This window comes from Neopelma chrysocephalum, unplaced genomic scaffold (genome assembly GCF_003984885.1).
Source record: "Neopelma chrysocephalum unplaced genomic scaffold, ASM398488v2 Primary Assembly neopelma1_62, whole genome shotgun sequence".
NCBI lineage: Eukaryota > Metazoa > Chordata > Aves > Passeriformes > Pipridae > Neopelma > Neopelma chrysocephalum.
In genome coordinates, this window is record NW_020897719.1 from 5,842,423 (window position 1) to 5,870,155 (window position 27,733).

General features: G+C 36.1%; 1 long non-coding RNA gene across 3 annotated transcripts; it reads right to left on the reverse strand.

Annotated features, from left to right (window-relative positions):
• Positions 1-1,403: 1,403 nt before the first annotated feature.
• LOC113967021 lies at positions 1,404-21,315 on the reverse strand. 3 transcript variants are annotated; one of them, XR_003534058.1, is made up of 4 exons: positions 21,128-21,315; positions 20,918-21,011; positions 15,916-16,069; positions 13,732-13,774 (listed from the first exon to the last, which is right to left on the reverse strand). It is a non-coding gene; the product is annotated as an uncharacterized LOC113967021 (long non-coding RNA). The 3 variants fall into 3 exon arrangements; XR_003534059.1 differs by lacking the exons at positions 13,732-13,774; positions 15,916-16,069 and adding an exon at positions 1,404-1,474; XR_003534057.1 differs by lacking the exon at positions 15,916-16,069 and having other exon boundaries at positions 13,711-13,774.
• Positions 21,316-27,733: the final 6,418 nt, after the last annotated feature.

Sequence of the window (27,733 nt, forward strand, 5' to 3'; positions counted from 1 at the left end):
AATAGCATTTTTATTTCCAGATCCTTTTCCAGATCTCATAAAAACCCCAAAACCCAACAAACTTTAACTGCTCAGTCTACATTTTCTTCAGCAGCAGAGACAGATTTGGAAGTCTTAAAGAAAAAGAAGGATTTGCAATTTTTTTGAAGGCTTTCAAGTCATTATATAAAGTGCTTGGTGGATTAATGGCTTTCTTGATTCATATGCTGAGAGTAAGAGACTTCTTGCACAACTGCTGTGCTATCAGTTACTCTGACCCAGTTGTACTGCCAAGTTCTCCTACTGTTCAGAACTTGCACTTGGTCTATTCCTTACACACTGAGTCTCAGCAAAACTCTCTCAAAACAGCAGACGCTTTTCAGACACTGACCCTTTACTGGTGTCTGTAAATTCATAACTCATTTAGGTAGGATTCAGAAGAAGGGTGTGATATTTCAATCTTTAAGCATAAACATAGCGCTGTGTGGGTTTCTTCTGAGGCTCACTCTCAGCTTGGACGCGTGGTAGCTGCATCTTCCTCTCACCCCTTGCTGAGAGGTGGACAATAACAGCGTAAAAGTCCTGACTGTCCTATTTTAAGTAACCACAAGGGTTCCTCAGAGAGACAGGAATGTCAGTAAGACCTCCCTGTACTCAAAACTACTACGTAAATAAAGAGAAGTGGGTCTGTAGCACTGTTGACTCTCAGAGACACATCCGTAGTCAGGTATGTGTTGCTACAGTGACACTGAGGAGCCTCTAAAAGCTTTGAACCTTTGCAGTGGCACCTTAGAAGAAACAGTCAGTGCTGCTGACACCTCCCTGCAGTAATTATACTGTCTGCAAGTTCAGACAGGTTGTGCTGCAAAAGATACAACTGGGTTGAATTTTCATATTTTATTTCAAAATGTATAACTTTTAAACTAAAAGTTTGAGATCTTTAAAAACCAGGTGCCCTAGGTATGGATCCATCTTGCCTGTACCTTTGTCTGGTAACTTTTGGGTGGGCTTTTCCTTCACCTGGAAAGAAATTGTGACATCAAAAATCTCAAAGACCAGAGCAATCTGGGGCTGGATGATGCTTCGAACCTATATATGGCCTAAAATGCTCACAAAATACCAAATACTTCATATTATGCTCCTGATCTCTGTTACTGCTAGCTAAAAGCAGCATCAAAATTTCTGCTAAGTGTTCATATATGCCTTATGCTTTTTTAAGACTGTTGAACACATTCTACCCACAAGTAGTATAATCTAGTCCATCTTCACACTACTGTAGTTTCTTGAAATATTTTGAAATTAATAAATTTCTAAATCCATCTGGAATAATTGTTTATATCACAGAAACCATCTTAAATTATATACCTAAAGTTGAATTGTCAGAGTATATTGTGTTACAGCATGAAGCATGTTACTTACCATCGCCCTCTTCTTCTTTTGATAATTCTACATCCTGCTGGTTTTCAAATAGCTTTTACATATTTTCAATTGTTAGCTGCAAATTGAAAATATATGCATATTGATATCATAGAAATAAGAACACAGTTACATTAAAATCCAAGCTATTTTTATTGCCTATTGCTTTCTTTTCCTGGTGTATTGTTTAAAAAGAAATATTTATGCTTTAGGCATATGCAGGCATAAATAAACCTGTTTATGCATGTGTAAAAATATATGACATCTTGCAATAATTGTAAGTGGCATTACAAGACCACAAGCTTTGGTAAAAGAAGTAATCTCAGCAAGAAAATATGTATAAATAACACTATTTGTTTCTGAGAAAGTCAGAGTTGTGCAAAAAGAACTGGATAGCTAACGTGCTTTGTTTCCCTTTTTTTTTTTATGTCACTAGTACAGCTCTTCCTTGAATGAAAAAAATGGGTCACATTCATTATTGACAATTGCATAACAATATCTAATTTTTTTGATTCTTGTCCACTGAATTACTGAGGCATATTATGGAACGGGCAGGAACACCACTTGCAACATAATATACAGCTATTATTACTGTCTTCTAGGGTTTTTTTTCTCTCATTAGAAGCAAACAGTATTGTTTAGAGCACTGGTGAGCTGTTTGCCGCAGCTCTAGAAAAATCTTGTGGCTTGCACAGTGAGTTTATATTTCCTTTCACTTATTAGAATCACTTATTCTTCACCTCATTTTATTTGCTTGCTTCTTAGCAATGAATCTCGTCCCAGCTGTGGTGGTTTGAAAAACCTTTTCTCTGGGGCAGTAATGGTTTGCCCCACTGATAATACTAGACCAATCAAAAGTTCATATGCGCCCTACGGAAATTACATACCCACAGCAACGGAAGAGAAGGTGGTGAAGTTTTTTTAGTAGGTTGGTAGCCATGATCTGAACCATGAGGAAACAGGGGGCCAGTGAGCCCCCTCTGGGGGCCAAGAGCCCCCAGCCCCAGCTGAGGCTACGGGAGACCCGGTGTAGTGTCAAAGCTGGACCGGGTCCCGTAATCAAGAGGTGGGAGAATTTCCTTTCTGCTGGCAGCAGCAGCAGAAAACATTGAAAGCGGCAGCGGAGCAGTCCTGAACAGAGACAGCGATGGCTGAAAGCCAAAAAGATAGCCAGGAGCAACAAGATAACATGAAGCCAGCTGAAAGACGCAGAGATCTTCCTGCAGGAGGGAGAGCTGGCAACGAAACAGAGGAAAACTCAACAGAGCTGGTTTGGGGTAAGACTGTATTACTTTCCCAAAACCCAGAAACCTGCTGAAGAGCAGGGGTGGACTTCCAAACCTTTAGGGAGTCCCAAAATGCAGCAGCAGCTTCAGAGAGAGAGAAAGGAGCCGAGAAACCCGGAGTCATCCTGAGAGCTGAGCCAGGACAGAGTGCGGAGGAGGTGCCCGTGCCCTCTGCTGCTGCTGCTGTTGCTTCTATCATGCTGGCGAGCTGAGACAGAGCAAAAGAGCTTTGGTAAGACTGAACTGAAAGCTGCCTTCAATGTTCTAACCCAAGAGGAGTGGAGATCTACAGGGAGATCCCCCGAAGGCTCGGGCTCGGGGTTGAAATTTCCACAAAGTAAGAACCAAAATCCTGACTGCCATACTTAAATCTGCTGCCTTAGGAAAATGAAGGACACTAACCAGTGCCACAAAAAACTGAAACGAAGGAACTGTGGCCTGTGCAGTGACAGAAAGACTTTTCTCTTTCCTTCTTGGACTTTTATTGAAGGAAAAGAGAAATTTAATTCAATGTAAATATATATATATATATATATATAGGTGTGAGTAAATAAACCTTTGTAAATATTTTTCCCTTCCCCCAATAACAAATGGTTGTGTTTTGTCTGAAAACTCTCCACATGAAGTGAAAAAGATATCAAGTCCATACCATCGCTAAACCCTCTCACAGGGGCAGACTGTGGGAGGGGGGCTTGAACTTAAAAATTGGATCCTTGGGAGTTTCAAACCACCACACCAACCCAGTGTTAAGCCCAGTTTTCCAGTCTCAAAGCATTCAAAACTTGCTCATTCTTTCTGAAGGAGGATTCTGAAGCTAAAGAAAGTGTGTGCAGTGTATTGATGTGCACCCTCATTCTTGTGTTTGAGCTCACTTTGGACATTACTCCTTTAAAGAAACTTCTAACATAAAGCAAAAACCTGTTTACTGAAGTCTGTACTCTCGTTATCTTTGAAATAAAATATTTTTGTCTCCAAATGAGGATGTTATCTGTCCTAAAACAACATAGAAGAATAAATATAGGTAAACAAGGCATTGGATAATTTATCCTACGTAGTAACCACTAAGAGGGACTTATGGAGTGTTCTAGACAGAATCAAAGTTACCGTTTCCTAGAATAATGCTTTAAAGAGACTGGTAGAACATTTCATATTGTCAATCAAGGATTCATTCCACATGAACATAATTGACAGAGTAATATAAAATTTCGTCTTCAATCATGGTAAACTTACATTGAGATGCCTAAAACCACAAAATGAACTACACTTCTAGGCATCACCTCGGTGACAATTTAAGCAACTAAGCTCAATAATGCCATTGTAAGTGCATCTTCAGAGCAATCTAATTCATATATTCCCTTTTCAGCCATTTATTACAGAATTCATGCATTTTACATTTCTGCATATTCTGTTCAAACCATAATATTTTCCTTCTAGCCTTTCAAAGGGTATTTTAGACTTGTGTTGCCATTGTGGTTTATATTCTTGCTTTGGTCCCTTAAGTTGAATAGGGTATTGCAAACCTAGACAGTAAAATGCAAACCACGAACATCGTAAAATTCAACTAGTTTTAGTATTTAACTCTCTTCCTCCATCAATAAAACCCCGTTTTGTGATTATAGCAAACTTTTCCGTTCTTAATACCTCTGTTTAAATTCTTATGCAAAATTATTTGTAAGGTAAGTATTCTGATACATGAAAGAAATGACACTTTTCTAAATCATGCAATGGAAGAAGTCATTTAGCATTCAAATATGTCAGCGTTCAAATGTGTTGCCTCAGTTCTGGTGCACTCAATTAAGGCAATAAACCTGAGGCCCAAATAAATCACATATTCACAGGGTAAAAAAATCAAAGACATTAATGTAAACTTTTCTTATTTACTTTTCTTTCAGTAAATTATTACAGAAACGATACAGTAATATTATCCATACACTGGGAAAACGTGCAAGTTTACAATATCTGTTCTGAATTCCTGTTTACTCTGCTTTCAAGCAAATGAAGATCATTTCAATGGAGTAGAATTTCAAAGTCATAAAACTAGTCTGTAAGCTCTGCCTATAACATTTTAAGGCTAAATGGCCCATAACGCTTCATGACAGAGCAGTGCCTTGATGGGACACTTGTGGTATGTGTTTCTGGAAACTGCATCCTGATACAGTCCCATTGGTTTTACATCTATAACTGGTTGCTAGAACCACTGAAGAGTAGGACCTGTATGCTTATGGGGTCAAGCAAGAATTAAATGAGGATTTTGAGTATATTAGTGCTACATAAATACAAGTCATCTAATGTATTTCAGCCTTCCGTATCATCCTCCGGTCAGCCTTCCAGCACCTCCTTGACCACTGTGACTGTATCAAATCCCATATCACTGCATGCTTATCTTTTCTTTAACCACTTTTCAAGGTATTTACTGTTGGAGGTAGAAAAATAGAACACATGTGTGGGAAGCATGTCCCAAGGTGCAAGAAGAGGGCACCGGAGGCAGGGAACATGCGCAGAAACAGACCCTCCAATCGGTCAGGAGTCACCTGGGATCAGGGTATAAAAGGGCGCGCGTTGTTCAAATAAACCTCTTTGTTCACCATCTCACAGGGAGCGTAATGTCCTCTTTATTATATAAAGGCAGCGTGCCATGCGGCACGCTACACACACGGATCCTGCATCTGAGGGCATGACTATCCCATGCTGTTTTCTTATGTTGGTTGTCTTTTCTCCCTGTGCAACTCATACCGTTACAGTCATATCTTCTCTCTCTATGAATTCTGTTAAACAGGCAGTGACTACAGATAGTTACCTCAGACGGGGTTATTCCTTAAACAAAGAGAATCAATTGACAGTGTTAAATACCATTTTGTTAATGCTGAGTGATGAACTTAAACACTCTTCTTGTTTTATGAAAATTTATTTCCTTTATGTTACACCTCAAGAACATTCCTCATTATGTCTCAATTAATGTAGTTTCAAGTTTGCAGTTGTTTTTTTTGTTTTTTTCTGGTGTGTGCTTTTATTTTTTTTTAATTTATCAACAAACCTAGTATGTAGATGCTGGCCAAAAAACTCAGAGTTTTAAAAAATTGTACTCAACCTGCTTAATATGGAAATGCTTTCCATGGACTGAAATAGAAGAGAGCATGAGTAGAATGTTTTACACTGGCATCACTAATAGATGGGAAATACTTTGTAAAAAAAAGCAGTTTTTGAGGCACTTGTCTAACCATTTATCTCATCATTGTACCTAATGATGCTACTCAGTTTCACAGGCACTATTTAACTGGGTTCTGTGCTGTCAGATTAACAAGCATCAATTGCTTCACAGTCTTATTTAAGATTTTTTTTTTTTTAATGAAGCCAAAGACAGGTATGTTGCGCATTATCAGAGGATCAATCCAGTATTTACATATAGTTTCTTCAATAATAAATGGTTCTGACCAGTGAGTAAATACCCTGTAATATTCTGTCTCTGTTTCTGGCCATCCTGCCCTATCTGGCTTATTATCTGTCCTTTGTCTATTTCCAGGTCTTCTCAATCCAACTAAAAATAAATTCTAGTCAAGAGGTTTTTGAGAGAAAGGAAATTTAGGGAAAGGGAATAGAGGATGCTTGAGAGATGGGTGTGCACTGAAAGTGCATGCACAGCTCTTAATTCTTGCATGACCTTTCTAAAATATAACACTCCCTGACTAGGAACATTTTTTTGACTCTGTAATGTAATTTGTGGAGGAGGAGTTCTTTGCCATTCTTGATCAGTCAACTAGGGTCAAATTGAAGCTAACATATGCTGGGATTGAATGGTCATGCCTCAGTAGTGTCCCTCACTTTTTCTTCCAGAAGGGCTGAAAATTCAGAAGTCAGAAACATTAATGTTCCCTGCTGCCCCAAAACAGCGAAAGTATAACTCTCTTGCTTGTTAGCAGAGAATTCAGATGGGTTCCCAAATTAACTCAGGTCATTAAACAAGAAAATTCAAGATTTAGATCTATGAGAATTTTTAGAAATAGTTTTGGTTTTAGCTCTGGAAACAGGCATCTGGAACATTGGGGTTCTGTCATCTCCATTATTCAGAGAGAACTTGTACATTAGGTACGTTTGTAATTTTTTGGTTGTGATATTATATACTGGCCACTTACACTCAATTTCACAAAATCAGGTGGCAATTTAGAGCTGAATATGTTAGTCTGTTTTATCATGTTAATAAATACAGAACCCTGTTATCTGCTGATTTATTATGGTGTTCAGGATTGTGTTATGACAATTTACTTACCAAATAAAGCATGCATACTGTTTTCAATTTATTTGTGCTCCCAGGAGAGTGATAAAACTATTTTGGTTAAAAGGCTCATAACAATACAAGAGTTAAAGCTGGAGGGCTTCTAGAGTTTCTGGAAACATATATTTCATCTTGAACCACAACAATCATTTGCGGCATAAGTGTACTAAGGTGACATTTACAGACTGTGTGGGTCATTCAGAAATTTTCAGAACCCCTATAGCATTGATATTTGAATAAACTGTACAAAATCAAACAAACAGATACAAACCTTTGCATTTAAATGTCAACTTTGGTGAGTGACGAATTTGGTAGTTTAATTACTACCTTTCTGTAAAGTTCTTTTAGTCAGTGCTTCCCCTTTCATTTTTAAAAGTGTGTATCTGTAGCACCATCACTTCCATGTTTTCTGAACAGCCTGACCATAGGTTGTAACCTATTGTGCTGGTTTAAAAGTTAACCAGCAGGGGAAATGAACTCAACTCAAAAGAGAGATTATAAGTCAGAATAACAATTTATTAAAATAATGCAATAAGTACAATTATACAGACAGACAATTGGTTTTAACCCGCAAAACCCAAATGTATAAGCCTGGGGGCATGAACAAAAGTGGTGTTCCTTGGCCCCCCAAGTCCAAAGTAAAGGGAGAGGGGAAAAACCTGCTGGTGGGAGAGCTGCTGCAGTCTGGTCAGAAAGTGGTGATTGCAGTCCAGTTGAGGGTGGTGGTCTCAATCTGGTTGCGAGCGGTGAGCTGCAGTCTGGTTGAGAGAGGTGGTCTGCAGTCTTCCTCTGGATCCCACGAGAGGTGGTAAAGGTTCCGAAACTCCCAGTTTATATATTCTCCAGTTCAGGCGGGAGTGCTCTGTCCCTCCCTCAGAGCGGGGAATTCCATAAAAGGGTATCAGGATGCTCAGTCCCTCCCTCAGAGAGGGGAATTCCATAAAAGGGTATCAGAGCGGGGAATTCCAAAAAAGGGTATGAGGACAGGAACATCTTCCCACCTCGCAGGCCTCTACTGACAACAGTTTCTGGGAAATGGCATGGAAGGCTATAGAATACACAGTTTTGGGTTACACCCATTCAGTGATGAATTGGTCCCAGCCGTTCTAACCAGGACACCTATGGAGCAGCACAGTCTCACTTTGACTTCAGCCAAGCCATACACTTTGGGGAAGGTTATGTAGTGATTAATTTACCTAAATTTACTTTTCTCTCCTTAAGTCTCTTACTATGTTGCTGGGGTTTCTTGTGGTGGGAAAGGGGATCTCTTATTGCTTCATGCACCAGCTCCTTTCCTACAGCTTTAATCTGATCTGCTTGCTTTCCTCAGGGACTTGTGCTCACAGGGAACATGCATCATCTCAGACTTTTTTCTTAACTGTACAATGCAACCATCCTCTCCTGGGCCAAAGACTCTGCCCTCTCTCACCTGCTGCTATCCACATTGCATAGTAAGAGATCTGCTTGACATAAACAAACTACTTCAGGGAGTTTTGTCTCCCATCCCAGCTATATTGCAGGTGCGCACAATCTGAAAGATACAAAAATAAATGGCACCATTTTCCAGCAGCTCTTTGGTGTTTCCTTGTGAGTGCTTCAGGCTGTATTAAAGTTCACTGGATTTTGCAAACACAATGGAATGCTGTTTCCCTAGACATTACTGCTGTACAGCAATTGTATGCTATATCACATCATTCATTTATCTTTTACTGCCTGTGTATGCCTAGGGAGCAGTAGATCTACCTGACCTGTTGCAGAAAGATGTACCTGGATGGCCAGGTATGAGTCAGCTATGCAGTTGTGGAGGACCTCAGTTGAGAAGGATTGAATCAGAAAGCAGGCAGCTGCATTACTGTTATTGTAGCTGACTTAGTACGGCCACAAACACATCTGCTTCTAGCTGATGGCTTAGAGCTGGTTTGCATCCTTTCATCCAGTCATACTGTAAAACCAAAACTCAATCTGAAAAGCACCAAAGGAAGGTGCTCATAATCATATAGGCATATTTTCAAGACCTATATTATGTTCATGCCTATACCTACTACAAACAAGTGAAAGATACACATTATAGAGGTCTTCAGCTTTCAAAGCTAAAAGCTCTTGATAATTGAAGCCAGAAATTACTGGACAAGAGGTAACCTGTGGCAACAGGCTCTTCAGAGAAAATAAATATGCTAAGTTTCTTTTCCAAATGATTATTTCTCTTTTTTTTTCTTTTTTTTGCTCTGCTACTCACCATTTCTATCCATATCAATGGGCAAGGTGTTTTATATTTAGCATAATTTTTTCTATGCACAAAAGTCAATTTTTCAATTCATAAAAATCAATTTGAAAAATCAACGGCAATGTCATGTTTGTTTTAAGAATATTCATTTCCATTCTATAACAAATATGATCCCAGCTTATTTAACAAAGAATTAGCTGAAACAAATTTAGAAACAGAAAGAAGTTAATTTTTTTCAAGTTTTTAATTTTCAAATGTTTTTCTCATTCTCGCTAATATGTTCCTATTGCTTCTGAACAGCAACAGAACTTATATCAGCATTATGTGATGCGCAGTGAGGTTGCACTTATCTATCTATATGGAAAATAACAACTTTAATCAGACTTCCCTTGTAAAAGAATGAGGGTGACTTTATCATACAAAAGTAGAATTTGAAAAGTAGAAACTTAAAGCTCAAGTAAATTGAGTAGACAAGCCTATAACAATGGCTCATTAAAAGTGACTGAATCACAGAATTACTGAGGTCGGAAGGCACCTCTAGATATCATCTAGTCTAACTCCTGTGCTCATAGCAGAGGGAGCTAGAACAGATTGCTAAGGGAGGTATACAGTGGGATTTTGAATATCTCCAAGATTGGATACTGATGTTTTTGATGTTTAAGTGGAATTTCCTCTGTTTCAGTTTGTGCCTGTTGCCTCACTAGGCACTACTGAGAAAAGTTTGTCTCCGTCTTCTTTAGTTCCCCATGTATATTTATATACATGGATAAGAGTTCTCTGAACAATCACTGATCAGGCTGAACAACACAACATCTCTCAGTTGCACCCTGTATGTCAGATGCTCCAAGTCCTGATTGTCTCTGAACTTGTTCCAGTATGTCCATGAGGCTTCTACTTGTTGGATCCCAAAACATAATATCTGCAGAAAGGAGCTTAATGGGTCGATGGATAAACCTTGGAAAACAGCGGCTGAGAGAATTCCATGACCTGAAGGACTGAACTCTCCTCACTGGTGTTGCAAGTAGTGTGTGAACTTCTGATAACTTTTCCAGTAGAATATAACACTTGGCTTCTGACTCAGAAGTGCCAAAGTGATTTTGATTTCCTAAAAGAAATTCTTTCTTCACAGACTGTACTGCCATAATTCAGATCACTGGCAGTTTTCAAGTAGAAGCACTTGAAGAGAAGTGACTGTTAAGAGAAGAGACCAAAATGGTAGTTGATACTGATTTGTTCCTTTCAAATGGAGTAAGGATATCTGTGAACTCCACATCTGTATCTCTGCTTGCTGTAGGTGTCCTGAACTTCCTGCAACTATATAGGAGATACAAGTTCTTTTATTCCCCGCATGAACTGCTACCTAGAATCTGTGCTCAAAATAGAATGAACCACCCCAACATTGTTAGATCAATTCTAATGTTGTCCTAGTCAATCTACTGTTATTCACTATCACTGGCCATTGTCAACTTTTGCCAGTAAAATAAAGTCTTAATATCTTGGGTTGAAATGGACTGAAATATGTTTCTATAATTTATATGTGTTTGGCATCTTATGAGCACAGCTCAGGAAAAGTTTCCTGCTACCTTGGATGATGGGAGTCAGTAATCCAATGCATAGGATGCTTCACAGTTCTTGGAGAGGACAGATACAGTTCAGTGATACATAAAAGACTTCATAGGTTCCTTAGCACCTATACATCTTCAATAGGATCTAATGTAAAAATCAGAAAAAAACCTATTGCTCCTGAATTACTTTAGTAGTTTAAAATATTTAAAATAAGTACTGTCTCGAATATTATTCTAAAACTTCTTTCATCCAGCTGGGACTAATTCTCTTTTTCCTTGCAGTACCACAATCTAAGTAAGAATTACTGCCGTTGAACTTGTCAATCTTATGCTGAGGTAAGAGTGGCATAATAAGTACAAATATCTTTCCAGAAAAATATTGATCTTGAGCCAATAGTAAAAGCACTATTGGGTTCCTAAACAAAATATATGGATTATCTATGTACACAGCAGCCTGAATATTTTCTGTGCAATAAATGCTGCCAGTTATCCTAGGACTGAAATGACCCTGTAGAAATGACCTTGGGAAAGCCTTAATAAATGAAAATACTAATACTGGCATTACGGCAGCCAACAAATGAAAAAATACTCTTCTCAATACGTGGCAGCTACTCTCCTTACTGCTGAGCAAAAAGATAACTGTCATCAAATTACACTACTCAGCCCTTCTTTCGCCTCAGTGCAAAGTGTGGTTGTTGGTTGTTTTTGTTTCTTTCTATCATCTGGACAGACAATAAACTGCACTTTCTTGATCTTTCTACTTAATATCTCAAACCCTCAGCCTACTTAGGAATCATTCTTCAGAATCCCAAGGAAAGAATCAAATCAGCTTGCTGCCAAGATCTGTTTAAGTGATATATAGCTTTAGAAAATTATGGCAGTGCTTCCTAAAATGATTCATTCTAAGAATATGACAATAGCCAGTCTGGTAATACTTGCATACAGGTAAGAATTATGCCAAACCCCCACAACATTGGAAATCTAATGACTGACATGACCTCTAGCAGTTCATAGATAGTGGAAAACCACTAATCTATCTGAGAAAACAATGCTGTACAGTTCTATATATCAGTTAGAAATATGGCATTGCCTTTACACACAATGTGTTATGTTTTGTTTGCAGAATAATTATTCTGATCTCATCAACTACATGCAATTGTCATTTATTAATATCAGATCACCTTATATTACTGTTCTCTGCTGAGTGTCATGTCGTTTAATGAGACAGTATCATCTTATTAGAATTCACCTAGGAAAGTGTCACTGTGGCCAGGGCACTTCTAAAATAGTTGAGACAAATTAGTATTGTCAAACCCAAGAGAGAGATTATAAATTCCCCTTTAACCTGCCTTTGCATCTTTCAAGGACAATTTACCCCCTGCAGATTCAGCTGGCTGACACTTAAAAATATCTCACACCGTTATTCTGTAAACTGTATCAAATTGTTTTTTAAACTCAGAATTTTTTTGCACGCTGTTTCTTTATCTGTAAAAGAAAAAATAATATTACTACAAGTTTAAAGTTGTTATGGGTAATAGATACAGATATAAACAGCATTGTCAAGGGAAGAAAATAATTCTAAGTAATTTTAAAGTAAAATAGTTACAATATTTCTAGAGAATTGCATCAATTGGATTAGTCACCATTCAGGTTCAGTTTAATTGCCAATAATTTATTTTGAAAGTAGGAGACCTACCATATTGAATATTTATTTCCTTTAAGACTGAATTATATTCAAATACAACATATAAAACTCTAAAAGAATCCTTATTTCAAGTGCAAAGCAGTTGTAATGATTTTTGTATAAGAAATTCACCGTGGGCATAAACTACAATATCCAGAATACCTCCTGCAGTGACACTGCTGCCAAAATTTCAGCTTCTTTACATTAGACAGTTGTAAACTTAAATGATTTTAATATTTTCACAACACACTTTCCTTCTTGCAGCTTCTCCAAGCAAGGGCTCTGCAGATTAGATCAACAAGGGCACCCTTCACCCAACCCCTCACTCAATGAACTCGATGGGAAGTGGTTTTGCTCCTTTTTCCCAGATAAACCTCAACTTTTGTCTTCCCATCAAGCGTGCTATGAGAGTATCCCTGTTCTCCCGCATCCTTGTAGGCAGAGCACCTCCTCAGTGTACCTTGCTACTGCTTGGGAACAGCTTTCTTGTGCCTTGTTTCTGACCCTGTGAAAAACTGAAACGCAAAAATGTGATCATTTAAAAACAGATGAGGCCTATAAAGATCCAGATCATTAATGACACTTTTGTATTTGTCTTCTGGATTTTTGTCCTTCAGTGTGAAATTCGATCACTCAACTGAAATTTTTTTCTCAACAGTAAGAATTTGATATTTCTCTCTTCCATAGCTAAAATTTGCACCTGATTACAGATCAGATGGGCTTAAAAACTAGGGCTTAAAAAAGACTCTAAATATTTAAAGACTTACTGTAAATGTTTCAGGCCAAATATCTGGAACACACTCATAAAAATCAAAACATTACATAGAAATATGACAACTCAGTAGAAATTCTTTTGAGGAAGAAATTCAGTTTTTAAATTTTTTTTTCTTCAAAACAGCTTCTCCTCTCTGTATTTAATCATTTATGTATCAATTATGAAAATCTTAAAATTTGAAACCAAATGCTTCTCTTTATCTGTATGAGTTATTTTAAAAAGATATAGAAGTAAATTTCAAATATTTAGCTAAGTATAGAAATTTATGCTAATTTGGACCATCATTATACTTCAAAATATCAGTAGAACAGAAATTCTAAATTTTGAGAGAACTATACTATGACAGTATTTGGCAACAGCTCTTCTTGTGAAACAGATTTGACATTATTTAAAAGGAATAAAACAAGACTCAAGTAAGCAAGTAGGCAAGAAACCTTACCTGAAGTAAGGTAATCGGACTTATTCTGATTACAACTGGTACAGACAGCATATTCAATATCCTCCAAATACTTGCCTTCATCTGATATCTCATCTCTCTTACACCATCATACAATTTCCATGTAGACTTAGAGGTCCTGACCAAAAGAAGAACGCTCTGATTTATAATAGACAATAAAAAAACTGTATTGGAAGAGATCATAAGATCTAGGTATAGTGCAGCTTCTTATTTGAGCTATATTCTTTGTATTTTAAATAATATTGGTTTGTTGAGGTCATTATGTTTACGGTCTTCACTATGGTCCCATTTGATGGTCATACTCCTGTTTACATGTTTCTTTGATTTTTTACTTTTGTCAGTGTCTTACTCCTTTGCTATTTGAGACTTGAAATTGGGATTTCAAAAATATGCACCACAGCCACTAGGACTATTAAAAATATTTTTGATTAATGTTTTCCTTTGCCTCAAAGGAGGTTTTCAACTAATTTTAGTACCATCCTAATCTCAAAGTACAGCAGCTCTAATTTACACGTATTACTGTGTTTAAATCCAAAATGAAAGCAAAGTGACAAGCTCAGTCAAAAAGAAAACTATCCTTAACCTTCAGAATATTTCTTCTGTTGCGGAGAATTCTGTATCACTTAAATACCAATCTTATCAAAGTCATTGCTTGTTCAGAAACACTGACATTTTGATAACTGGTTTTAAAAATAATATGGTATAAGGGAACACAGCTAAATACTTTAATGGTCCTAGGCTTTACAAGAGTTTTGTGCTTCCAAAAGTTCATTGCTGACATATAAACTTTATGTTGTGCAATGTGCTTGTAGATGGGGAAAAGATGGGCTTGCCGATGAGGCAAGCTTGGGGAAGTAAAGGCAAAAGACAATAATACTTTGAAAATAGCTGTTCCTTGCCTTTTTTCCTCCTCCATCCCAAGCTTACTATTTGCAAAAAACCTACCTCTTCATTTCTAGAACTTTATGACTGTAAAGTTTTCTGATAAAGGTAACTACTGTACCTGAGTGATTCAATACAATATCCTATCTCACACTAGGCAATTCAGTTATTTTACAATAATAGGTGTGTTTAGTTCAATTTTGTCAGGATATTTTGAAGTCCACAATGAATTAAGGAAAGTAAGGAAATAAAAGTTAAAACTTTGGTCTTAAACCCATGACTCTTCAGACAAATGAAGCTGACTTTTTCAGTGTCTGTAGACTCATGTCATAAGCAATCTGAAGATGTCTTTTTTAGACAGAAGGAAATTAGTTTGGAGACACGTAAAAAGATGACTTGCTTTATGCCTGGCTACCCAAAGGAAACAACTTATCATTTTTTCAAACCAATGAGATATGTAGGAAATATAAGAGATTTTCTAACAGTTTATTTACACAAGAAACAAGAAACGCTTTCCTTTTTAAATGAAAGAATTTGGTCACCCTCTTATTCTGCACTACTAGAGAATTTTAAGTGGATTTCAGTTTCAGATTGCTGAAAATATATTAACACGTGCTGTGTTAGAGTAAAATTGCTTAGAGTCATTCAAAATCAAATAATAATGGATCGTGAACTCAACCTTTTCACCTAAATTTGCAGAAGTTTTCTACCTAGACTTTCATATCTGTGTTACTTCCATCTTTCTCAGAGAGGGCAAAATGAAAGACAGTCTTGACATAAAGACAGTAACCTAGGAGTCATCAGTGTGCACAATGAGTACCTGATCTTTTACTGGCTCTATGAAACTGGGTGAATCTTTTATGATCAAGTCCAAAAATCAAATTTTATATTAAAGTGAAAGAAGGGATTCATAGCCCTCTGTCAAGTTCACAAAATCAAGCATACTGGCTAAAGGATTGCTTGCAATCCTTTATGATTCTGAGGACAGGGGAATAAATCATTCACTTCCCTACAGTTTAAGTACCAGCCCACCTTCAATACTAAACACATAATATAATATATATATATATAATATATAATGGCCAGTCTTCGCGAACGAAGATTTGGGGAATCTTCGCTGAACTGAGCCCACCCTTTAATCCTAAGGTTCATCTGCCGGGGCCGAGCAAGCTTGGACAATGGCAGTGAGGTCCTCAGGACGTAGGTTTGTTTAGAGTGACCTTCTCATAGATGGATGGCCTCACAGGGCTAACGGGCTCCATCTGCCCGGGGGACTGGCTGGGATTCGAACCTGGGTTGCAGAGGTGAGAGTCCTGCATGCTAACCACTAGGCCACCAGGGGTCCCCCATACTAAACACAAATTTGTAATTAAATACCTAATGTCATTCCTTTCAGTCCAGGGAGACTAGTGTTAAATGTTTCATTCCTCCATGCAGATTGGAAGCCATATCTCCCAAAAGAGTCTTTTAATCATCAGGAAGATGAGCTGAGGGGTCCTCAATCTGCCTGCTTGGTATTGTTCCACTTTGCCTAAGAAAATATTGATTTAATTGCACTTAGTAAAGCACTCATCCTCGAGAAGAGAATCAAGGTTCCATTTCCTTCTTCCACTAATATTTTGCTTATTTATGTTGGAAAAGGAAAGCTATGTTTCACTTCACCTCTGCATGTGAACTCACCAGTTATGTAATCAGTTTCTCATGGTCTTTGGCTGAGTCAATATTTAATTACTCTGTGTAAGTGAAATAAGTTCAACAGAAAAAGAAAAGTGGGAATAACCAAATTATTAGCAGTTACTAGCAGCTATAAGTACTTAGTTTTTTGGGTTTCTCAGCTAAAAATCAAAAATCACAGAGCGAGAATGGAAAAGAACAAGATATTCTGTATCCTGAAAATGCTGTTTAGTTGTTAGCTGAAAGACTTTCAAGGCACCATCCTTGGTTTAATTTTGCTCTCTCTGTGACCTAATCTGCACAGTGTTCTTGGTGGATGTTTTGCTTAAGCTCTGCAGATAAGTACTTAGTGTGCTTGTCAAAGTACTGAAGGGTAACACGACTGAAACAGTTTTAGACATGACCAGTAGGTCTCTAGGCACCTAAGGAAATGAAAGTTGGAAAAATTTACATCCCAATAAACTTCAGTTACCTTAAGCCTTAGCATGAATCTTTGGCATGCGAATAGGAATTTAAATTCCTGAAGTTATAGTATTTTATGGTCAAGTACTTATATTATCTATGAAGTTCTTCAATTCTAAGGAGTTCTTTAAAAAGGACAGAGCAGAATTTCTCCAGTATATAAGTATTGTGCAAATAAATGTATTGAATCTCACAAAATTTAAGAATCAACTATGAGGCAATAGACCAAAATGCCAACTCATATAAATGATATATACTATGATATAGCAGAGTTTATTCAGTGGTGTTACAGAATGTTTTACCTTTGCCAGCAAAAAAAGTCCTGCAATGACAACACCTTTACAGTTATAGCTAGAAATGTTTCCTCATATTCATGGGCTTTCCACACATTAACGAATATATAATCAACAATGGCATAATATGACCATATAGGAAATGGGATAAAGTTTGGAAATAGAGGTTGCACTTAGATTTTCCTTTTTGAAGTGACTGGGTAGTTAATGCTTTACTTCAGTGTAATATGAAAATATTTCCAAGATGGTAGGATTCATAAATCCAGAGTAGTCACTGGGTCTCACAAAAAGCTAGTGATATTCAGTCTGTTCTAAAGAAAAAAAATAGGAAAATGCAGCATATCTGCATTAGTCAAGGGCATACTGAAAATGAGAAGATAATACTAGGAACAGGAAACAGAACCTTTGCTTCAAACTCAAAATTAGGAGTGGGGTACACCTATGTCCCAAGAGGAGGTGGCTGTCAGAGGGTAGAAATGGGCATGGGAGTTCTGCTACAGGTTTCAGCTATGTCAAAAAGTTGCACCTTTGTTTGCTCAGCTTTGCAAATGAGCCTTAATTTGAGCTGATGAAAAACATCTTGACTAGATGAAAGATGTTCATCCTAACTGTCCTCAATGTTGATGTCTTGCAATACCATGAATACTGACAACAGCTAATAAAGAAAATAACTAGTAGGTGATTATTGAACAGAATGGGCTTATTGTTTGACACTTCACCATCTTCATTAGAGCAGATTTACACTAACTATAGAGACAACATCACTAGATTTATAGACCTAAAGTAATAAAAGGCAAAGTTGCTCTTTATCAACAGAAGCCCCATTATGGAGATTTATATTAGAAAGTCACTTCATCATCTTCTGATTAATAATTAATTAACAGCATGGGCTCATTCAATTATTTCTTTCTAATATTTTCACTATATTTCTTTCTCCACCAAAAATGCAATTCATTATAAAATACTGCCAAAGGTGACTGATGTAATTCAAGACAAAGCTCTTAAATATAAAATTCTTGTTCAGAAAAAAGATACCAAGTTTCATACCCACAAAAAAATGACCAAAAAATTACTAATAATTATTGTCTTAAAACAATACTTGACCATCCACTATTGCTTCCTGAAGGCAAAAATTTGGGATACATTTTTACAGAGATGAATAATTTTATTACAAGCAATATCATCTGTAGTTACATACGTTGAACTCATAATAGGAATGGCAGGATGAAACAAAGGATAAGAATATTTTGAATGAATATTGAGACAAACTTCCGAACAGTCAAATCTATTATACTGTGCAGTCATTTCCTGGAGCACATTATGTTTGTATTTATTTTACTCTCACTGCTCCACAAGTCATGCTGATTTCAAGACCAAAGCACTTCATGGAGTTTGAATTTAAACCCAGATGACTGAAAAAGAAAAGAATACATTTCAAGCTAACCTCTCTGTGATTGCTTCTGTTTACTTTTTTTTTTCTTTGCACAACACCCATTTACCAGGAATTCTCAAGCTCTGAATAAAAATTATGTCTACCTGCTGTGGAAACAAATTACTCTTTATTTTTTAACTCCATTTGCAAAACATTATTCCAGATGTTATAGTATTGTCAGATGTAAGACAACACGACACTTCTACAGTCTCTTTTCAAAACAGATTTTGACATAAGGAAATTCTTCACATTCTCTGTTGTGTCACTTCATTGATTAATTTTTTAAAAAAATCTTAAACACATTTGGGAAGGAAGGAGGTCAGATAATAATACTGCGATACTAGTCGTTTGGACATATTTTTCCTGATAGTTTGGAACTGGTGACAAAGGGCATTAGAGAGTCTTTCATGATCCCCAAAGTCATCTTTTTTGAACCAATTAAGAAGAAAAGATACATAAAAAAATATATAGTTTGATTTGGGGAGGGAAGCTTCACCAATGGCCAATGGTAATCAGTCGTGATTTCTTGGATTTGTTGCCTACATGAGGCAATATACATGTATATTACATGTACCTATAACTGGATTTACAAGAAAAGCTGCACTAAATTTCTCATTGCTTTGCACTTACTTGGTCAAACCTCATCCTGGCAGATGGTGATGAGCAAGCAATTCAGCAGCATCCCTAGTCATTATGAGGAATACCAATTTTGTTGGTTAATGTCACACAAAGCAGTGTGTGACCAGTCATAACTCTTTACAGCCATCTGTTCTTGTTCAGTATGAGTAGATTATTTTGGTACGGACTATATTTTTATATACCAAATACTTTATTGCATCCAGTCAGCCAGAGGAAGATGGGTATGAATAGGACATAATTAATGATGAATTTGTATAAATAATACTACATATTTATTCTTCACAGGTTCTTCAGAGGAAAACTAGGCATTTTAAATTCATAGAAGTATTGGTAATAAAGAGGTTTTCACATAAAATGTTAAGGGACTTGAAGATAACAGTAAAATATTTTTATTGAAGAATACAGATGCAGCATTAAAGTTATATGATACAATGCATTTCTTCCCATGCTATTCTTCCATGGCTGAGATTCGTAACTTAGAGCTTATATTCATGCCATGATTTTTAATGTACAATATACTGATGCTTCTATGTCTTTAACTAAGCATCTGTAGAAGAAGGCACATATGAGTCAGATGGTCAATACCAGAGCCCTATCCCTGACAGTGGCCAGCAGGACATGCTCAGTGAAGATCAGGTAGCAAAGAGTGATTCCCCCTCCCCTCCAGAACTTTCTCTGAACATTCTGTGACGTGTGGCTTGAGAAAACCCTTGGGCCAGAAATGAAAGAGACAGTGATTTTATTGTTCTCTATCATACTTTCTATCCATCAACTTCATCCTAGCCTGAACAATCCTAATCATTCCTTCTAGAGAGGTAAGTTGCCTATCAATAAAATGTGGAATTTCGAGAAGTATATTTTGTCTTTTGATGATTTCTTCATCCTTTTATATCTTTGCTGTATTTCTTTCAATCCCCTTTCTAAAATTTCTCTTGTTATAATCCAAAGTTTTGATTGAATGCAGAGTAACACACAAGATTTGTCTTTGGTTAAATGAGAAAGAGAACTCTCAAACCATGAGCTTAGTTGTATGCACTATATTTAGTTCATATCCCTTCTCTTTGAGACAAAAGTTCTGCAAAACCCTAGGATTAAAAGTTATTTATTCAGTTAATAGTTGTCAGCACTAAACAATTACCTGTAGAATACTTTTTATCAATGTCTTTAGACAATGATGGTATTTTACATGCTACTTTCTCATGCTAATTACAAATGAAAATAAAAATTTTAGCATATGTTAATGTGTTTTCTCTATTAGAAACATAGAACTGCCATATATTGTAAAATCATTGGGAATTATTAATCTTCAAAGCTGACATTATTATATGATAATTGTTTTGTTATTTTCAACATGAATTAAGAGTATGATACAATTTATCAAGATAAAGATACTCAAAGCACTGCTGGAGAAAGCAGCTGTGTATTTTCTGATTTTTGAACGATTAAATTATCTCAACCAATCGTATATTAAAAGTCTTTTATTATTAGGAGTTCCTGTGACTTTTAACTGACCTATTATTTAATTTTGATTGCTTGCAAAATAAAGATTGAGAGGCTTAAAATACTTAATCTCCATTATGTGAGCTTTCTAAAATGTTAGTTGCACATTTGGTACACCAATAAGAAGTTTCCATTTAAAATGAAGTCCACATCCACGCTGGTGTTAAAAAAACAGACCAATATGTAATTCAGTGCAAAGATAAAATGTGAACATTTTTCTTCCCCAAATATGGAACTGTAGCCTGAAACTTTGCATAAGCTGCTAAGGGATCCCCTTGTGCCTTCCCCTCAGTTAGAATAAAAAACATCCAGCATCACACTCTTCTCCATAACCAAAACTATACATGTTTTAAATATAGGATTTTTCAATGTGACTCACCTTTTCCACACAGAAATTTCTGTTAGCTCAGGAATTCTGCTTAACATGCCACTAGTTTCTCAAAATTTTCAGTCTCCTGCTGAGACTAAAAGAACTGTTGAACATGTAAAAAAACATATGTCAAAGAAAGCTGAGTCTAGACAACTGACTGAAGTTTAATACAGAATACAGTCTGTTGGCCAAAAGGATCTGGGAAAAGAGAGTACTTACAAGTGAGGTGTCAAATTCAACGAAGTTTTTCTATTGTCTACATGAATAGGAAGAGAATGAGTATTTCTAAGGAAAATAGAAAAAGAAATTTCCTGTAGATGTGATTTTGATGAAAAATTAGGTCCCTGTTTATTACAGTCAAAAGAGTGGGGTTTTTTTAATAATTGGAATACAGCTGTACCTAACTGGGAATTCTCTCTTTTCATTGTTTATTCTGCCTTGAATTGTGTCCTCCATCAAAATCATCTTGTAGTATGATGTCCACTTTGGATTATGATGGAGAGATAAGGGATATCCTGGATAAGAAGAAATTAATTGCATTAAAAATCAGAGTGGACAAGAATTATGGATGTTCTACTTTAAAAATGCTAAAATCTGTAACATACTTCTTATAGGCAGTGCATTTAGTATAGATAAAAATATTTCTAATATTACTGAAACCAAATATCCCTTGGAATAGCGGAAAGTTGTGAACTACCTCAACTTTCCAAATATCTCTGAAACTGAAGACACAATAATATTATCTGGAACCTACACTCAGACTTGAGTGGAGAGGTCATGGAAATCACACAGAAGCACTCTAGTACTTATTCATGTTAAAATTGTGTTAGGATTAAGCCATATACACACAAGAAAAGAATGGAAAAAATACTCCGACAAAGAAAGCAATATTTTACAGGTCAGAGAGTAATCAAACAAGATGCAAATTGCCAGGAGTCAAGCAGAGATAGATTCAGCAAAGCAAATTATCCAAGAACAGAGCAGAGTATATGCAGTGGTTGAACCTTCCACTTTCCATACTTTAAAAGTAGTTGTTTTCAGCTAATAACTTGCCATTTACAATTTGATCAATTCTAAAGCACGCTGGGAAGTTTTTGCTTGTTTTGGGGGTGTAGGGATTTTTTTTTCAAGTTCTGTGATGATATATTCCTCCTTCTTTGCTCTCTGGATTACAAGTGCTTGGGTGAAGACGACATGTAGGAAGAAAAAATAAATGCCTCAACTTCCAGGGGCAAGGCTTTGCAGCTAAGATTTTGGTATCTGTGAAGTAATGTGTGTATACAAAATGCCGTAAAAAGGAGCTATGGTACTCAGGACTTTGGACACATTGACCTACCCTAAGCGATACATTCTACCTGCTAATCCCCTTTTTCCTCAGTTCCCATCTCCGATGCACAGAATTGATGTGGTGGTGGATGTTAGTACAACTTTCTTCTTGGACTAGACCTTCCCCAAAGCTTTGGGGATTCAATCATGACATGACAGTGTGGGGACTGCCAGGAGATGGGTGGCAAATGTCTTCACCGTGCTAGAGACCCAGTCCCTTACATGCCTGAAGATTTTTGTTTGAAGTTCTCCTTGTTATTTCCTATTCAACCATTTCTATTACGAAATTTGGAAGATAACATGACATAAAAGATGAAATTATGAGTGATAGTTCACCATGAAATGTTACCTGAAAACCAAGAAATGAAATGGTCTTCTGCAAAATCAATTTTATGGAAACAGTGCCTTTTGGTATATAAAGAAATATATTTTTAAGAGCTTTAAAATATCAAACTTTCACATCTTGTCAAACTTCACAAAGTATGGGGTTGGTTCAAAGCTCCATTTAGCTGCCATGTATTTTTCCCTTTTATTTCCTTCTCCATCATTTTTGATTACCAAGATTTGATGAATTGTTATCACAAAAACATAAGAACTGGCCACTTGAATCAACTTGCTTTTCTGTCAAGAATGTCTCAGCAGTAGCTTTCATTCCTTCTTTGAAAGATTTCTTTTCAAGTCAAATGGAAAGCATTATTTTATAAAGAAGTACCTTACTGCTTTATAGCTCAATTTTCCAATGCTTCTGGAGAGAGACAGACTTAAGAGTTGAAGGCACTTGGGACCCTGCAGGAGGCACTTTGCACAGCAGAGAACTGAATCATTAAATACAGTACTTTTTTAGTGCACATACAAAAAATATTGGCTTTAAGCTCTGTTTTGTGCATCTGTACAATGTTCCATTTCCTGGTAATATTTTCACAAGTGCTGTACCTGCTATACTGTATTTGAGGGTTATCGGGGTGATTTTAACCTGCTTCTGTAAGTATCATAGAAGACCTAATATTGCAAAATATAATGTTAAATATGCTACATAAAGTGATTTCATAAGAATAGGAATTATTCTTTTATCTGTTAAGGACTGTCTATTTGAGATAGAGTGAATATTATTTGTTTATGTGTTTTCCAATACATCTGTAAAGTTTATCACACTGTTATCGTCATCATTGTTATTATTATATGGATCAGAAAAAGTAGTGAAGAGGAGCAGAAATGTCATGCACTCAGGTCAGCTGCAATTCTGGCATATAGGTAAAATAACACAGCAAAATGAGGTGAAATTAAAAAGGGCAGGGAATGATGTGTACTCAGGTGGGAAAGTTATATCAAGACTACCTGAGGTGTTAGGAATGGAAATTAGTGAAATGAGAGTTTCAAAGGCTACGAACAAAGAGGGAAAAAGTGCTTTCTAAGGAAGGCAATTGCAGAAACCCTGCTAGGTGCTGGGTGCATTGCATAGTCTTAGGTAGACCAATAGATAATGGCAGAAGATAAAAAGAGAGAAGCCAGGGACTGGTGAGCAGTGGATCCGAAAGCCTCAGGCACAGAAGCAGAGAGGACCTGGGGAGGGAAGGATGATCGAGGCAGGGAAACCCTTAAATAAACACAGGCCTTTTTCCACCAATGTTTATCTGCTACCAGGAAACCTATACATGCTCTGTTTAACTATTCAGGTGCCCATAAGCACCACATTTTTCCTTGCAGCCTCCTTTACATGCCAACTCACATTTCCCAGACACATGTAGCATTGGTGCTTATGGTATGCTGAAAGTTTTGTCTCTGATATGAAACCTAAATTTATCAGCTTGGAAACCCTAATTTTTAGTATTTTGATGCCTTTGAAAGGAAGGGAAGAAAGATTGTCATAAGTGAGAACATGGTCAGGGAGATCTTAAACAGAAGAGAAGATGCAGAAAATAATGTACTGAAAGGAAAAGAAACAAAAGAAACAACTAGAAATAGAAGCAACTAGAAATAAAAACAAGAGAGTATAAAAGTGATTGAATGAACCAATGAATTCAATTATGCAACCAAAACACTACCAAAAAGGCCACATGGATTTATATACCAGATAGGCTACTTCAAAATCAGATTTTTTTAAATTAAAAATTATAGATTAGATTAAATTATAAATAAATTATACATTTTATTTTGTAATAAAAGGCAGAAATTTTGGACTTCGTATAAGAGAGGTATTTAAAAATGTATTTCAAGGGACAAAATATAAACATTTTAGTAGAAAAAAATGAAAGTTTAACTTTGATTTAAGAAGACTTTCAAAATAGATTGTGAAATTGTTTAAAACTACTGCAGCTTCATTTTAATTTCTTTAAAAAATGCTTTTAAAATAACCTCATCTTAATATGGTTTTGTTCCCATTTTATATTTGTGTTGTTTCAGAAAAGTCGTACTTGCATTTTTTCTATTTTATTTTTCTTTTTGCGGTGGTTAAAACTGGTTTCTATTCTGGACATAAAGTTTTTTAGCATTCTTTTTTCTTCAGTTTCTTTTTGAAACTGTCCCTTGTTTGATATCACAATATAATATACTGGAGAAGAAAATTAGCCAAGTGCTCAGGATCTTTATGAGCAACAAAGCCTACATTATTTTTAAATTATCAAATAAAGTGAGATAGACAGGAAACTTAAGCTTCTCTTTTGTTACTTCTTTTCTTCTGTTTCCCATTTCCAGGGAGAACATGTGAAGATACCACACAATAATTTAGATAAACTGAGAGTGGCTGAGAAGTGAAGATATTCAAGAGAAACAGTGCAAGACCAGCTGTTTTAGTATGTCAGGTACAATAACAGAATACACTCCAAATGTGAAGGAAATTGCTTAACCCTGCTTAGAGCAAGTGTGTGCAGATACACCTCTGGGTGTGTCTGGAAGTGGCTGAATATATCATACTTGGTAATATATTTTGTGGAAATTGAGACATCCAGTCAAGGAGGCTATGATGCAGAATCTCTACTGCTGTGTTTCTTAGCTGCTGACTGCCAAAAGAGGTTTTCAAAACTTTATTTTTGCTTTCATTATATCATGCATTGCTCTCATGAGGGTTTTATGGACTGGAACCTGTAGAAAACCATTTCTTATTCAATAAAACCCATAAATAATATTGGGTGAGAACAATACAGTATAAGTTAAAAGAGATTTCTTAGTTGAACATAGTATAAAGAGCTTTGAATTTTTACCATCCTAGGTATTTCAACATTTGTTCATACGACATCAAGTTACAGCTGCAATTATACATTATACAAAAACACCAGGACCACTTGGGAGATTAAAAACAAACACAAAATACAATTGGAATAGATCCTACTGAGTAACCGCATTTTAGGTGAACAAAAATCAGAAAGGAATGATTCCTTTCTTCAGCCATAAGTCTTCATTCTCAGCTCTTATTTGGGATTCTGTTAACACCAGAGAAAGAAATTTGTGAAGATTATTTAATCTTCTTTCACCCGTTGGTTCTTCTTTCTTCTTTTCATGGGATTTAATTCATGACTGAAGAAATCAGTGTCACACATTAAACAGAATACCATATTCAAACATATAACCTCTTCTTAAAACAAATGAGGTGATTCAATCACTTTAATTTATTCTGTAAATTTGAATTTTTTTGGCAATATAACAAAATATATGACATACTTCATTCAATTGAATTATGCTCCATTAGATAATTAAGTGAATATAATTCAATAATAACATGACAGAATAAAGACAAATATTGAAAAGTGATGAGCTTTTACTTTGCCAGTTTTGTGAAGAGGTGAAATTTCATATGACAAAGAACGTAGTTTGTATTAGGTAAAATTGTCTTTTTTGTATTTTCAGTTTAATATAGGGAGGAAAAGACATTTAAAGATATATTTTATGAGTTTTACAGATTGATTTGAGCTAGAGAGGGCAATAAGAAAGAATGTCTCAACATATGAAGTCCCACAGGCACATATAGTGCCATAATCTCACTATATCAGTTAATGGTCAAAATCCTAATGTCACTAATGTGAATACCGTCTGCTTCTTAAAGAATTGCTTCTAGCAGAAAAATTGCTCCTCTCCGTTGTCCTGTATTTACAAGGTCAGTAGCTCCATTTCAAGAAATATATCAACTTAGTCTGCTAGGTTTATACTGGAACACGATGGAGATAACAGGGCTCTCAAAGCTGTAGCAATGATTGGCAGAAAATGTCAATGTGCTCACAGTATTGCTCTGGTTTTTCAGACCTTCCTGATTTTCCAGAGTCACCTCACCTCTCAGCATCTTCAGGCTGTAATACTGGGGTGAAAGTCTCTAAGAAATAGCTTTGCTAGATTTTTCCAATTCAGTTTCTGACACTATCACTTTTTTTCACAAGTAACACTGAAATATGTTTTTCAAAACTATTCTTAGTGTTTCTTATTTCTGGAAACTAAACTGAAAAAGCTGAAATCACTTCTGAACTTTTACCAAAAAAATGAAACTTTTATTCCAGTATTAGAAATGGTCAAAGGTTTGATGATTGTTTTTCTCTTCATACTCATAAAATTACTAATTCTTACAGGCTCTTAAATACAATAACTGTTAAAAGAAACTACCCACATCTCCTCTACAAACAAAATAGGGCTAGGTTTTTTTGTGGGATTTGTGGGGTTTGTTTGTTGTTTTCATTTTTGTTTGGTTGTTTTTTTCTGGTAAACTGGTGATTCAGAAAGCTGACAAGGAAATATGAATTCCAAATCAACCATACAATGACAAAAGAACCAGACTTCACACATCACCATAACACGTGAATGCAAGGGCCTACACCTTTTTGTTTCAGTTCTATCATCTTAAATGCTTATTTCATTATTCAACTCAAACGATCAGAATATCAAAGACACTAATTTTTGAACATTTCCCACCAGGCAGAATTTATCCCTTCTATTTACTGGTGTCAAGCAGGTTTCAGTCTCATGCTGAGCGGATGCTTTACTAATGTTTTGCACAGTGGTTAATCAAATATTTATGCAGCTCACAAAGGAAATATACTTACATTTCATTGCAGATGATTGAATAAGTTCTATACCATTTCCCAATGAATAGGCACGTCCAAACACTTTCAATTATGCATATTCTAATTTGTAAATATTGCAAGGAGTTCTTATCTGGCAATGGCTGCTAGTCCTGAAGCTGAGGAGAAAGAAGGAAATCATTCCTTCCATGAATGGCATATATACGATAAAGAATGATTCTGTTCTTTCAATATACAGGTTCAGTGCAAGCTCCTAATTTAGAAATTAATGCTAATCCATAAACATAAAAAATTTTTCTTACCTTCGTTACATCTGAAACATTCTGATACTTTGTATACTCTTGTGTCCTGAAACGGTGGTTTAATCCTAAAGAAGATGGAAAAAGCTTAGGAAAGTAATATTGCAAATCAGTAATGTACGCAATACCTTACTTCTGCTCTCTAAAATGGGGATAAAAGCATTTTGAGGAATTTGAAATTGACAGATGAGAAAATCAAG